This window comes from Odocoileus virginianus, chromosome 20 (assembly GCF_023699985.2).
Source record: "Odocoileus virginianus isolate 20LAN1187 ecotype Illinois chromosome 20, Ovbor_1.2, whole genome shotgun sequence".
In the NCBI taxonomy this organism is placed as follows: Eukaryota; Metazoa; Chordata; class Mammalia; order Artiodactyla; family Cervidae; genus Odocoileus; species Odocoileus virginianus.
The window spans coordinates 31,167,150-31,182,771 of NC_069693.1; the positions used below are offsets into that span (position 1 = coordinate 31,167,150).

The 15,622-nt window shown below is 39.3% G+C and overlaps 1 protein-coding gene across 1 annotated transcript in view; it reads left to right on the forward strand.

Annotated features, from left to right (window-relative positions):
* Positions 1-15,622, forward strand: part of CDH8 (cadherin 8) — a 390,162-nt gene that overhangs the window by 239,637 nt on the left and 134,903 nt on the right. The window lies entirely within an intron of this gene.

Below are 15,622 nucleotides of genomic sequence, written 5' to 3' on the forward strand. Positions count from 1 at the left end.
AATTAAGTATGCAGTCCGTGTGGCTGCCTTTGAGACATTGCTCACATGGCCAAGGGATTTTGGTCAACATGCATCACGCTTGTGTCTATGGGTGTGTTGCACACACATGTGCTCACACACCTGGAAAGAGCTATATATAATGCTCAGAGCCAGAAATGCTAGGATGAAGAAAGCTGTTTGGCTTTCAGAGAGCACAGTGAAAAGGCCAGATCAACATGTATTTTGCAGTGAATTTGGGTGGATCCTTTATATTACACTGTTTTTGTTTGTTGTGCATTTTTTTCCTAGCATCAGAAAAGTATTGCTATTTTTTTCTTTCTCCTTTGACAATCACATGGATTATGTATAAAAATTTAGAGGCATGAGGTCATTGTCTTGGAGTATTAAGAGACCCCCATCTTATTTCTGTATTTGGGTTTGAAATTATCTTTTTATCACTTGATGGGCATTTCTGATCAGTCAGCATATCCGCATGGGTGCCTTTTAGATAAAAACCTTTCTCTGCTATTTCAAAAGTACCCTTTGTTTATACTTTTCCTGCTCAAAAATTTTTCCAAGATGAGAAATATAACCCTTTATTAAGGTTTTTCTTCTTTTTTTAGAAATGAGGCTCAGTTCTGGGATTTTTTTGTTGTTGTTGAACTGTGTACATCTTTTCTTTTGCCAGTCACCCAAATGACGGTGCAGATGCTCAAGCTAAATAGCTTTCTTCCGAAAGAACACTGAAAATCTATAACTTGTCCACTGGTCTCCAAGGGTGAAGTGTTGGTTAATGACGTGTTTGAGTGTGGATTTCAAATATTTTCCGAGAAATGTTTGTTGAAAAAGAGAGAAAACTAAATAGAAGAATAATTTTAAAGAAGTGTCCACTTAATTTATGAGTTAGATGTCAGCTTATGTGCAAGTCATTCAGTTTCTAAATTATGGGGACTTAGGGCAGATATTTTTCTAATTACTTTTTTCAGAGAAACTCTAGATAGACAAATGGCACTCTGAAAGCTATGTTTATTCAATTCTTGTTCCTGTATTAAACTCTCAATACTCCCGAGGGTGCTGAAACTCTGAGGCTGGAGGTGAAACACATCGGAGTAGTCAGTGCCCCAAATAATTTGTGTCTGGGCAAAAAATAATTCTTTTCAGATCCAGAAAAGTTGTTTTTAGCACAAGCCATTTTGAAATTCAGAATGAGAGTGTATCTCATAAGGATACCAAAAAAAAAAATGCTTCCTTCAAAAGAGCAACCTCTAAGAAGGTAAAACTCCATGTGGGGAATTGAGGAATGGTCAGTTGCCTATTCTCTGTTCTAAAGGAACTCAACATCTGTAGGCACACAGAATCCTCCCTATTTGCTAAGAGAACTGTACCTCTAAAAGGGGCAAGAAGTGGATACAAGGGAAGAAAGAATCCAGAAAAATAAGTTTACATGGATGTCCATTTTTTGACTAAACGGTGAAGTTGTGACATCACCTTATGCTGCAATTCTAAAAATAGAGGCAATGATACTTGTTGAGTAAATGAATCTGCCCTGTTTTCAGCTGTTACCCTTTTCTTCTGAAGGAACACAGAACAGAGCATTTACCACTTCCTTCACCTCTTTAAGCATAAGAGACAGGATAATGACAAGGGTAAACAAGATTGAACCAGCTGGGAGACCAGCCATGGGCTAGCTTAGCGCTTGGTTGGTCAAGATTTCTGCTCCTGTCAGCGAAGACCCCATAGGGGGCCAGGAGCAAGTCGAGCAGAGGACCCTCGGGGAAAGTGCGGGTTCAGATTATCAGGGTGTCCCGGGTACACCCCAGACATGGAATCTGTAGTACCAGCAGGAACAAACTTCCTGTGCTGAGACATGTTCTTCATCGGCTAGAGATGCAGTTTGAGGAACTTTTGGTACTGAAGTGATACTAACCTCAAATGGACAGAAATGGTAAAAATCTAGGTTCAGAACTCCCCAAGTTTTTCATCTATCTTTTTACTTATGTAAAATGGATATTTTTATGATCATTCCAGTTCACAGGGACTCCAGTGACTAGTATCATTGTAACAATCATTGATTGTTACAGCTTTTGCTATTGTTTTTTATTACTGTCACTGGCATAAAAGGCAGATGTATAAGAAGCTTGAGGCTGCTTAGCAACAACTGCCCAATTTGGAAGAATTCATTTCCAGGAAAACTAAAGGGGGCTTGGGGCCGTGTCCCCAGGAAGAGATGGACAGATGAAGTGCCATTTGATGGCACAGGCATATCGGTAGCTCTGGTAGATGGCAGGCAAGTGCTATTAATAGTTCCCTTGGCATATGTGCCTGTGTATGTGCAAATTCACTCCAGTCACGTCCAACTCTTTGCGATCCCATGGACCATGCCTGCCAGGCTCCTCCGCTCATGGGATTCTCCAGGCAAGAGTACTGGAGTGGGATGCCATTTCCTTCTCCAGGGGATCTTCCCAACCGAGGGATTGGACCCGCATCTCTTAAACCTCCTGCATTGGTAGGCGGGTTCTTTAATACTAGCACCACCTGGGAAGCCTAAATGGCATATATGGCCCCTCCCAAAGAAGGGGTAAGCAGTATTTCAAGTCATTTCCAGTAGGGCTTTAATGCATTATTCAGAAAGATTGCCCTACATGGTTCTGATTGGCGGTGCGTTGGCTCCATGGGATAAGAATGTAAGAATCACCAACGACATTTCTTCAGTATCTGTTCTGCATTTTTGCAGTTATCCCCCCTCCCACCCTAGTCCCCCAGTTGGGTTGTAGAGAGCGGCTTTCCTCTTTCTATGCACAATTGGTTAATTTGTGTAGAAAATTAAATTTCCTGACCAGCCAGAGCAGTGCAGAGTTCCTTATAAGTCTAGCAGACAGTTAGAGCCATTTAACCTTTTAAAACAGGACTAGAGGACACAGATATTCAGGGAATTATCAAGTAACAAATAGTAAAGCATGACTGTCTCTTTAGGACTGTTGTATTTTATATACTAGCAAGACTGTATCCAGCTTTTCGGGGAACGTTTACTTTGCTATCCAGCAAGAAATAGGCATTTATCCTGACATCTTCCATGTTAAAACATGTAGTCATTAATTGGCTGGTCAACTTCCTCTATGACTCAGCTTCTTTAGAGAGCCCACTGTCAGGCTAAAAGTATCAATGTATTTAAAAATTCTTATAACTAAACATGTATCTATGTGTATAAACATATCTGTGTCTATATCTATGTTTGTATAATCACAGGGCAAACAAACAGTGATATAAAGACGAAACACAAAGGCAAAGTGACAAAAAAGGCAAAATCTCCCTTCCAGGAACATTAATTAAGCATGTGCTACCCTCTTCATTAGCATATGCCTTTCAGTAGTATAGAATATAGTTGTGTAAATTATTTAAAAGATGCCATGTCTTGAAACTACAACAGACTGTTTCAAACCCTGTCACTACTACTTCCCAGACAGACAGCTGGTCTCTGGAATTCTCTTTAAGACTCAGATTCTTCTTTGGTATTCTGGAATAATATCATCTTCCTCAGACAATTACTGAAATAATTAAGTTTTAAATAAAATAAGTGGAGTTATTAGGACTACCAACTAATAGAGCCACCATAAATTTCATATCTTAAATGCAAAATAAAAGCCTAGCACTCATTTTAGCAGAGAGTCTTCTACTAAAGGTTGCTGACTGTGCAGGGTTATCTTTTTCTTTTCATGTATCAGTTGCATGCTAAATAGTCTAATTAACCTCATTTAGTCTAATTTGCCTTTGCTACTGTGGTGAGTATTGCTACTAGTGGGTGCTTGATGTGTGGCAGGGATGTGCTACACGAATTCATTTCATTCTTTACCACCTCTATGAGATAATGTGTATACTCATTTAACAGATGAGGAAGCGGAGGATAAAGACTGTCTTGCCCATTGTCACACAAATAGTCAAGGATGGAACTATGGTGCATAGCCATCTTTTTGTCCTGCTTTCTGACAATGCAATGCCTGCTTTCTATCCTTTGTCACACTCCGTTTCTTTTCTTGTGATTTCTGTGACACAAACTGTGTCTTGACATGTTGGGATGGCTTAGCAGGACCAATATTTTCTACAAATCTTTTTTTATTTGTTTATTCTAGTAAGTTTCAGGTATACAGAATTATAGTTAGACTATTTTGTTTATAGTATAAGTGTTATACTATGGTATGTACTATAATGTTATGTTATAGTACAGATGTTTGTAGTATAAACATCAGTATACACTACAGAGTTTTCACCACCAAAGCCTTGTCACCATCTATCACCATACAGCTCACCACCCTCACCCATTTCACCACCTCCAAAATCCTCTTCCTTTCTGGTAGCTACACTTCTCTATGAGTGTGTTTCTGTTTTATTTTGTTTTAGATGGCAAATATAGTAAGATTATATGATATTTTTTCTTTCTCATGACTTACTTTACTTAACATAATACCTTCAGGGTCCATCCACGTTTTCACGAATGGTAGGATTTTATTCTTTTTCATGACCAAATAGTATTCCACTGGTGTGTGTGTGTGTGTGTGTGTGTGTGTGTGTGTGTGTGTGTGTGTGTGAGAGAGAGAGGGGGGGGTGGAGAGAGAGAGGTCTTCTTTATCCATTCATTCATGGATGGACACTTAGATTGTTTCCATATCTTGGCTATTATAAACAAGGCTGCTCTGAATTAGCAAGATCAATTTAATTGAAATACAAAAACAATTCATTTCCTAACTGGTTTCATTCAATTCAGGATTCACACCAAGAAAAAGGAGAGTATACCAGGTCTGTGGAATTACCCAGAGTGTGGGTGGAGTGTTTCTTGCTCCTTAGTCTAGCCCATTTGTGTGGGTCTGTTACTATCAGCTGTGAACCAAATTAAGATTAGGGAGGTAACAGGAGAAACAGTAGTTATTTGATGAATCAGGCATTGTGTTAAGTTTCTATTATGTATTATTTCACTTAATTCTCACAAAAGACACCTGTGAGGTACTCAGTATGATTCCAGTTTTATGAGGAAGGAGACTGAGGATGTTTCCTATGCATGGTGATGTATCAGGGGGTGTGAGGGCTAGGGTTAAATCCAGATTTCTTCTTACCATTGACCACTATGTCTGCACGTGCTTTGCTAGGGCCTGGCATTTTGCATGAAGTGTAGGATGATGACAGCTAATGTTTACTGTTTCCTTTGTGACAGACACTCTGGAACGGTGTTAGAGGCAGCAAGTTATTTATTCTTAAGGCAAACTTACCAGCACAGTTGCTTAGTTGCTGTCATGTCCGACTCTTTTGTGGCTCCATGGACTGTAGACTGCCAGGCTCCCCTGTCCGTGGGATTTTCCAGGCAAGAAAACTGGAGTGGGTTGCCATTTCCTCCTCCAGGGGATCTTCCAGACCCAGGGATCAAACTCAGGTCTCCTGCCTAGGCAGATGGATTCTTTACTGCTGAACCACCGGGGAAGCCCCTACTAGCACAGAGTAGGTGATAATTAAAGGTCGGTGCTTTCATGTAAACCTGCTATGGCTCATTTTTTTTTCCACCCAATAAATTCATGTCAAGTGTGTATTTATTGTCACCATGGCGTTGAGATGGCATGTGACTGTTTTCCTTTTAGATGGCTGCTTCCTACTTTTCTTTCAAAGCATTTCCCATATGTCTACATGAGCTGCTTAAATTAAAAGTGGGAATGATGGCTATTCAGCAGTCAAAGTGGGTTGACACATGACCATGATGGCCACAACGCTCTGTTGTCCTAATTCCTCTCTTGAATGTAAGTGCCCACTCAACATAAGACTCTGCTTTTTTTTTTCCTACTTGTATTCTGGCATTTTTACGATTCACCTCAGACACCAGGCTTGCTGTTAATGAGCTCTTTTCCTGAAAGCACTTCTGATAGTCCTGATAGCCAATGATGCTACAGTGGAAATATTTCATAGAGAACCTGGTAATTGTATGGTGAATAAACTGTGTATCGATTGACTCTCTCTTCAATCTTGCAATGATTCCCAAGAGACCTTGTCTTTTTTTGCTGTTGTTTTTAATCGTGATAAGAACACTTTACATGAGCTCTGTCTTTTTAACAGATTTTTAAGGGTACAATATAGTATTGTTAACTATAGCCACAGCATTGTGCAGAATGTAACTGATACTTTATAGCAACTTCTCATTCCTCCCTTCTCCCAGGCCAGCTGGGCAACCACCATTCTATGCATCTGTGACTCTGACTGTTCGAAGTGCCTAATATAAGTGAAATTTGCTCAGTCGTGTCCAACTCTTTGCGACTCCGTGGACCATACAGTCCATGGAATTCTTCAGGCTAGAATACTGGAGTGGATAAGCTGTTCCCTTCTCCAGTGGATCGTCCCAACCCAGGGATTGAACCAGGGTCTCCTGCCTTGCAGGTGGATTCTTTACCAATTGAGCTATCAGGGAAGCAAGAGCCCAGGTGGATCATAAGTGGAATCGTGCTATATTCCCCTTTGGTGCCTGGTTTCTTTTACCGAGCACAATGTCCTCCAAGCTCATCTTTGTTGCTGCACATTACAGAATCTTCTTCTTTTTGAGGCTAAACAATATTCCATTCTGTCTATATACTACATTTTCTTTACCCATTCATCTGCTGATGGACATTCACATTGTTTCCACATCTTAGCTATTGTGAATAATGCTACAGTGAACGTGGGGGTGCTAATATGATTTCAGTTCTTTTGAATAAATGCCCAGAAGTGAGACTGCTGAATCATATGGTCTTTCTATTTTAATTTTTAGGAACTTCCATATTGTTTTCCATCGCTGCTGCACCACTCTGCTTCCCTACGAACAGTGTACCGGGGTCTAGTATCATACAAGGAGTCTTTTAAAAGCAGTGAAAGCTTGGTCATTTAGTTCCTGCTCACTTTTAGCCAATTAAAATTTGAATGTTTCCCATTTCAAAAGTTCCAGCTTATCCAAGTCATTTCCCCCCACCCTGAAAAATCACTGTGCTGCTAATTCAGCTAACAGTGATTAACACTAATTAAGTCATGTATTCATTTAGTCACATGGTCACCCATTCATTCACATTACTAGATATACACATATATGTATGCATAAATATAGCACTTATGATATATATATATATGTCACATATGGTATGGTACCCACATATCTATATCTATGGTTTAGATATAGATATACAGAAACACATGGTTTCTTAAGGGACTTCTATAGAGACAGAGCCTCTGCCCTCATGGACATTGTTCTATAGTAAGGAAACGAGTTACATGGCTGTGTTAAATTCAAGTCTTTCACAATTATCTAACCTTTAATGTGATCTGAAAATGATAAGCAAAACTAGATTATTTTTAGGCTCACATAGAAGAAGAGGTTTCATAGTTTTCTAAGGAATTGCAATAGAAGGAACCACAGATACTCAATGATGCTGAAGTGGAAATATCTCACACTCTAGAGAACCTAGTATTAATCTAGAGAGTGAACTGTGTGTATATTCTTTTCTCTCATTTTTTGTTCTGTACCTTCCTCCCTCCCTCTTCTTTCTCTCTCACTATAAAGAGGAGCTTTGGGTAGAAAAAAGGCTCCCTTTTCCCCTTAAAGGAATAATAAATAATGTGTGATGCAGTGACTTTAGAATTCTGGGACTAGCAGAACTCAGATAATATTATTTATTAAAGCAGTTAGAGCAACCAGTAGAGCAATTAGAGCCAAAAGGCTGAAAACTTGTAGATGGAATTTTTGATACTCGAAGTGCATGCGAGGAAATGTTAAAATGGTTTCTTTAGGCATAATAACAAAAGCTAGAGTGAAATTAAACAGTGAGAAAGAAACAGTTGGAGTTCAGTGAAATATAATAACTGATTCATAACTAAGGGGTTTATTTCATTATTAGTGACTCTAAATAGCATCTTCACTTGCAGTTGGTTCAAAATTGCATCTTCCTGTAAATTTGCCATACAGAGGCTGCAAACCAATGTTTAGCAAAACATTTCTTTATAATTTAAAGTGCATTTATGCCTGTTAAATTTGAAAAATAGATATATACCACTTTTCTCCAAGAGCAGCATCTCCCTAGCTGTGCTCTAAGGAGCATCACTAGGACTAAAGACAGTGTGACCAGATCAATGCGAACTCCAGTTTATTTGCACTAGGATTTCATAGATAAGTTAATTGGCACAGGTGCCTTGCACTCTTTAAGAAGAGATTTAATCTTTGAACTTTCTGTAGAGAATCAAGCATCTGAGGTAAAGGACACTCAGGCTTCTGTGCTGGTCCGAGCTCTAGATTCTAATCCATCCTCTGGCATTGCAACTATCATGACACTTATATCTATTTCTTAAGAGAATACATGTCTATATGTTATTATAATATATAAAATTGCCCCCTTTCCTTTCCACTGACCCTTCTTAAGGTGGGTGGGGGGATGTTCCATGAGTAAATAATTTAAATTCTACTACATGAGGCCAGAAGTCAGTCAACTATAGCCTGTGTCCCGAATCTGGCTCCCCACTTTTTTTTTAAGTTTTATTGGAATGCAGCCACGCTCATTTTTTTATGCCCAAGAACTGCAGTGGAGTCATTGTAACAGAGACAGTATGACCTGCAAAGCCTAAGATATTTACTTTACAAAAGAGTTTGTCATCTCCTGTGGTATACTGGTAAGAGCTTGGGCTTTTCATCAGTAATTTTAATAGTTGATTCTCACATAATTTCTGGATCTTATTCTGTCTAGAAAACTCCATAGAGAGAGGATTAAAAAACATACTTTAAAAAAAAATCTGTTGTAGTCAAAGAAATTCTTTGTATTAGAATCCAGTTGTCTATAATGGAGTTGACATCCTCTGTGCTTGCCTTAGAACCCTCCGGAGGTTAGTTCTATGGGGCCCCTGACAGTGTGCGCTTATTTGAGTCTCCCGGACAAAACTGGCTTCATGTAGCAGCAGCAGCATCGCTTTTGGAGAAATCACCATGACTGTCATGCCCGTGTGCTCAGTCGCTACAGTCAAGTCCGACTCTGCAACCCATGGACCCATGCCCACAGGCTCCTCCGTCCATGGGATTCTCCAGGCAAGAATACTGGAGTGGGTTGCCATGTCCTCCTCCAGGGGATCTTCCCAACCTAGGAACGGAACCCTCATCTCCTGCATGGCAGGCAAATTCTTTACTGCTGAGTCACCGGGGGAGCCAATACCTATCATACAGACTGTGAAAGTGCATCATGAAAAAGACCTGGATGCTTCCTCGCTTGGAGTGGGGAATATATTTGTTTCTTGCATGAATTTCTCATGATACCTGATTTTTCTACCTGCCCCTTCCATTCTCTAGACCTCAGTGATGATTTCAATACAGTGGTTTTTAGAATCGAGGCTGGTGATTGTCTTAACCAAATTAGTCTCTGCATTTCAGTGTCTTGGCAAAACCTCTGATCCCAGCAGCATTTCTCTCTCTCTGAAAACATGAGGTGACATGAAATAGAAATTCACTTGGAATAGATTTGCTGGAGCATGTTTGATAAACTATTCTCCAATACGAGAGTAGATATTTAATGAGTCATACTGGAAGTATCTTGTGGACCTTTAGTCATGCCTGTTTAGTGTTTTAGTACAGTGCCCTTCACGGGTATCTCATTTATCTTATATTACATGAACTCTGTGAATTACCTGTATTCTAATTCCCATATTCCCATTAAAAACATGGGTTACAGGTTGTTTTCCCTGGAAGTAGATGGCATTTGATGTACAAGCTGTTTGTTAGAGAGCAGCACCTGTGACTGGGAGGGGATAGAAACAGGCGGGCAGGGGGCGCGCTTAACCTGCAGTGCAGGCCTGGCAAAGCCTTGACCTCATCCAATGGGATGTGTGTCGATCATCGGAGGAGTCCTATGTCCTGCCAAATTGGTAGTGTCTTTATCCCTCTGTGGCTTAATCTCCAGGTAACATAGGGCAATCTCTGAAAATGAGGCAGATTCTAAGGAGCTGATATTTAGAGGGTTTCCCCTGACTGCTCTCCTATAGCTCTGGTGTCCTTCCTTAAAGGGGCACCTGCCCTGCATCTTCACATCCATCCAGGACAAGTGCAGCGAATGTCTTTACTGATGGAGTAATTTGACTAACTTCACCCTGCTAGCCACCTAGCTCCAAAGTCACATGCAACCACCACACTATGGTGTGGTGGCAAATATAGATCTGTTCTACATTTTGAGATGCAGGCTCTAAAGCAGCAAATTGATTCAGCTGAACTCTTTCCAGCATGGTACAGTAAACCTGATTAATAATAATAATAATAAAAAAAATCAAGCTTCACATATTAATAAACTATTTTAAAACAAGTGATCTAGGGTGCTTTAAAAAAGCATAAGAAGTTTGAAAGAGGGGAAAAATTGGGGAAAGTGCTTATCTGGGGTTTAAAATGTTTTTATTTTTTTCTGACTGGTGAAGTCTCTGTACCCTCTAGGGAACAAAACTTAATAATAACATTTATATTCTGAAAGAAACAAAGCTGCTTGTATAGGCTGAGCTGTGTTATCTAACATTATTATACTCATAAGGCAAAATAAATCCCCTATTTTGCATCCCAGCAAAGGGAGATTGACACTCTTATCTGATGTTCAAATATTTATGGGAGTCATTTCAACAAAGCCTTTAGTTTTCCTTATATTTCTACATTCTGATTTGACACAATGTATTATACAACCTTGCTTTTGATAAAGGACAATCAGATTTGACTTAGTGTTGCAGAGGAAAATGTAATATTGCATATTTAATAAGAGAACGTGTTAAAAGACGGAGAAATGCCATTTCCATCCATCTATCAGATGTTTATTAGTTCTCTTCTGTGTGTTTGAAGTCAGTTTGTTGGCCAGTGGAATAGATTTAGCTGAAATACCTATAAATGGGCCTCACGGTACAAGTCAAGTTTGGGATAGTCAACTGAGGTATGTATGAATAGCTTCATGGTAAATGAAAATAAAGTTTATGGAAGTCCTTAAGAAGGTTCAGAGTTATGAAAGATGTATTTAATGGTGCAAAGGACAGCACAAGATCTAAATGTCCTTTAAAACCAAGGATGTGAAACTGCAGAACAAATGTAGAAAGGGAGCAGAGCCCATGGGATGGCTTAGTTGGAGGATGGGATCTACACTGGAGAAAGCAGAAACATGTTTGGAGCACGTTTATTAAACATCAAGCATGTGATATTAGGCTTTGCACTTGCATGAAAGCATAGGACTAGATTAGAGCATGTGGTCAGGCAGTGTGTTTTAGGGATGCACATTTTTGGTAAAAACTACTTTTGACCTCCTAGAAAGATGTTATCTGGCTGAATATAGGAATGGTGTGCCTATGTTATTTTTGTTGCGATAGCAAGTAAACAAGTTATTTCAGTCTAAATGCACTTCCATTTCTTAAAGAGTTAATAGGATGCATCTTTTTAAGTTGTTTTTCTTTTAATGTGGACCATTTTTAAAGTCTTTATTGAGCATGTTACAACTTTGCTTCTCTTTTGTTTTGGTTGTTTGGCCTTGAGTCATGTGGGATCTCATTTCCAAGATCAGGGATCAAACCTGCACCCCCTGCATTGGAAGGTCAAGTCTTAACCACTGGACCACCAGGGGAGTCCCAACAGACTACATCTTGTTCACCTCTTACTTCCTAGCACTTACCATAAGACCTTAGCACTTACTGAGTCTTAATGTCCAATTACAATTTTTAAGTGTATATAAATAACTTTAGGAAATTTTCAAAAAACCTACTTTTATATGCACTACTCTTATTTCTTGGGTGTACAGTGTTTTCCATAAATACATATTTTTCTATATAATTAATGGTTCTGACAAAAATTGGACAAACGTAAAATCAAATACCACAATTCTGACAGCTATTCAACACTGACTAAAAATTGATTAAGTGTCAGATATTATGGTCAGGAGATCACACTTATTATCTCACTAACTTTGTGGCTGGGTAAAAATGTATATTACCCTCATTTTATGCCTCGAAGCATTGAGAGTCATAACAACTTATGTGAGCTACATAAGTAAAAGGAGGATTAACTAAGCAATTAATATACAGGGCTTAGCAGACAGGCCAAAAGTTAGGAAGGCCATGATAAATACATGATGAATACATGAAATATATTATCAAATCTCAATTCTGGGTATGGTCTCATGATCCATACAGCTACACAATGATGTATTTCCATCTCACACCATCTCTTCCTTATTGTCCATGTAACATTCATCAACTTTGCATATTCTTTCATATAGGGAAAAGTCATTATTGGCCTGATTGACGACCCCAAGCAGGTAACCGAGTGAGTTAAAAGCTACTCTTCACTGCTAGCTGTCCCCTGTCAGCCTTGGGTCGTTGTGAGCCTCTTGAGATTTATGGGAGTTGTTGGGATTCCTGTGACCTGAGGGTGAACAGTGAGAATCAAGGTTATCATGGGTGTAAAAGATTTTATCCTCACAACTCCTAATCTCCCATCATAAAAAGACACACCAGAGGGAAATATCAGATACCTGCTATAAGCTACAGATACCATTTCTGGAAAGATTTAATTACATTTTGCTGTTTTTTTTGTTTTTTTTTTTTAATGTAATGTCCTTTTTCAATTGGCTGCTTTTAGGGTTTCATTCTCTTTCTTTTTTTTTTCTTTGGATAATTTGTGTATTTAATTCTTTTTGGTTGCACTGGGTCTTCATTGCTTTGCTCAGGTTTTTTCTAGTTGCTGCAAGTGGGACTCTGTCGGGGTGCATGGGCGTCTCTTGTTTCAGGGTACAGGCTGTAGGCACAGGGCTTCAGGAGCAGTGACTCTGAGGTCCTAGCATGCTTGGATTTCAGTAGTCATGGCACACAGTCTTCCCAGACCAAGGACGGAACCCGTGTCCCCTGCAATCACAGGCAGATTACTATCCACTGTATCACCAGGGAAGTCCATATTTTGCTCATCTTTATGTGAACTGTTTGACCAGTTTGGTGTATCTTGTGATTAACTAGATAAATATGGCTCAAAGGAGACAAAAGAAAGAGAATTATCTAATTCCAAAGCAATGTAAATGAATAGAAGAGGGTTATGAGCCTTCCACAAGGCTGTTGCTTCAAAATTCCGTAATGTCCTTTATTTCCTATATCCAAATAATCACCATGTCCTGTTTATTTTAGTTACTAAGCTCAAACACCATCATATTTGCCCTCCCCCCCCCTTTTTTTTGGCTGCACCATGCCTTGCAGGGATCTTAGTTCCCCAACCAGGAATAGAACCAGGCCCCCTGCAGAAGCAGATTCTTAGCCTCTGGACCACCGGGGGTCCCAAACACTGCCCCCTTTAAGGTGAGCACTTCCAGCAGCCCCGGTTGCTTGCTTCCTGCCCTTTGATACCCACACGGCTGCCCCAGTGATCTCTAACTCAGTTTAGATCTGTGCTGATATGGTAGCCACTAGCCACATGTGGCTCTTTGATGGAAATAAAATGAATTTAAATTAAATATAACCACGATTTCAATTTCTCAGTCACACTAGCTAGATTTAAAGGGCTACATAGCCACAGAGAGCTAGTGCTCAGCATCTTGGACAAAGCACATTTGTACAATCCAGAAAGTTCTTTGGGATCCAGCTGTGGTTTAGATCATGTCATTCTCCTGTATTTTGTTCAAGTGGCTCCCCATTTCCTGCAAGTGAAAAAACTTAATTCTTCAACACGGTTTCCACGGTCCTTCCTGATGCCCTCCCTGCACTGAATCCTGAATTTCAACAATACTGTCATTTGTTACAGTCTTTGAAAATACTGAACATCTTCCTAACTCTGACCTTTCATATTCGCTGTTCCTTTTGATAGGAGTATTTTAGTAATATTTTATACATCTCATCCCTTTTCTTTTTCATGAATACATCACTGTAAGCTTTACAAATCTCATTTCCTTTCATTGTCTTTCTCTACACGTAAACTCAGTTACATGAAAGCAAGGCCATGTCTGCTTTGGCAACTAACACAATGCCTTGCATATAAGAAACACTCAGTAAAGAGTGAAGGAAAGAGGGATGGAAGGGATAAGATGAAAGGAAGGGTGGGAATGAAATGACAGGTTGCTCATCTGTCAGACCTTAGCTCTCACCACGCCTAGCCTGGTCCTTAATTCTACCATTTCCTAAACAAACCCAAGATTTTCTTCATGTACTCCTTTCTGCTGGGGATGCTCTCCCTACATACTCTACCTGGAAAAGCCCTACTCATTCTTCCTGTCCCCAAACAGATGCTGCCGCATCGTGGTGTCATCTTTGACCACCCTCCCCTTTCCAGGTACATCTAGGGACCCCTTCTAGCTGCAGTATAACAATGACCTTATTACAGTGCTTGCCATTTTTCATTGTAAGTAATGAGAAAAACACAACCAGTGTGTCTGAGAGGAGGCTTTGTTCAAGCATTTAGCATCATACTTGACCAAAAGAAGCAGTCACTAAGCCTTTATTGAATTAAATAAAAAATGAAAATTTTACATTAATCTTTTAAATGTAAAGCATTCAGTTTTTTTTCATATTTTGGTCATCATATCGGATTTAGAGTTCTCAGTGATAAATGATTATTTTGATGACTCAGGGAGAAAATTAGGATTTCTCTGAAGATATTATATAAATATTAAAGAATTAATTATGAATTAGATTTTATCTGGGACTCACTAATTTTGGTCTTGTGACTGCAGAAGTTTACACATGGGACTTTGGCTTTATGATGCTATCTTTTCAAGGTATGAGTGAAGCAAACTATAAAACAAAGCACATGCTCAGAAAATGGGATGTCCTCTGAACCAACAGATTTAGCATCTGAGATTTCTATTTGTGACCCTAAGTACGTGAAGGTATCTGAGGATGATTGTTGTAGGTGGATATACTTCATCCTTTGACAGACAGGGAGGCCTGCTGTCTGCAGTCCATGGGGTCATGAAGAGTCCAACACACCTTGGTGACTAAACAATAACATCAAATACATCATTGTTGTTGTTTAAAAATACCTAGACATTTGTCAGAGTGTCTAACTAGAAATAATGATAAATATTCAGTGTGAATCCGCATTTAAAAAGCAAAAGGAGGACATCCCTAGCAGTTCAGTGGTTAAGACTTTGCCTTCCATTGCAGGGGGTGCAGCTTTGATCAGGGATCGGGAAGCTAACATCCCACATGCCTTGTGGCCAAAAAACCAAAACATAAAACAGAAGCAGTATTGTAACAAAGTCAATATAGACTTTAAAAATGATCCACAACAACAATCTATTAAAAAAAAAAAAGCAAAAGCAAATTTAGAATGCATTACCTAAGGGGACTAACCCTAAACTTTAAAAGAAGGCAGTCCTATTGTTCTCATTTTTCAGATGAAGAAACTAAGGATAGAAATATAAATTGGCCTAGAGGAGACATTAGAAAGAAAAGGGTCTTTCTCTTGAAAAACCATCAGGTGTTTCACAAATAGTATATTAGTAATAATATAGTCCAGAGTAACTTTTGAAAGAAAATTATTTACCTTTATCTGATTATTAAGATAACTGGTGTAGCTTCTCATGTACCTTCCAGACTTTAATTTACATTCTTCCTTTCTGACACAAGCCACGAGTGAAAAAGGCTCCTTGATATTGGAAGCTTGGTGCTGATCATC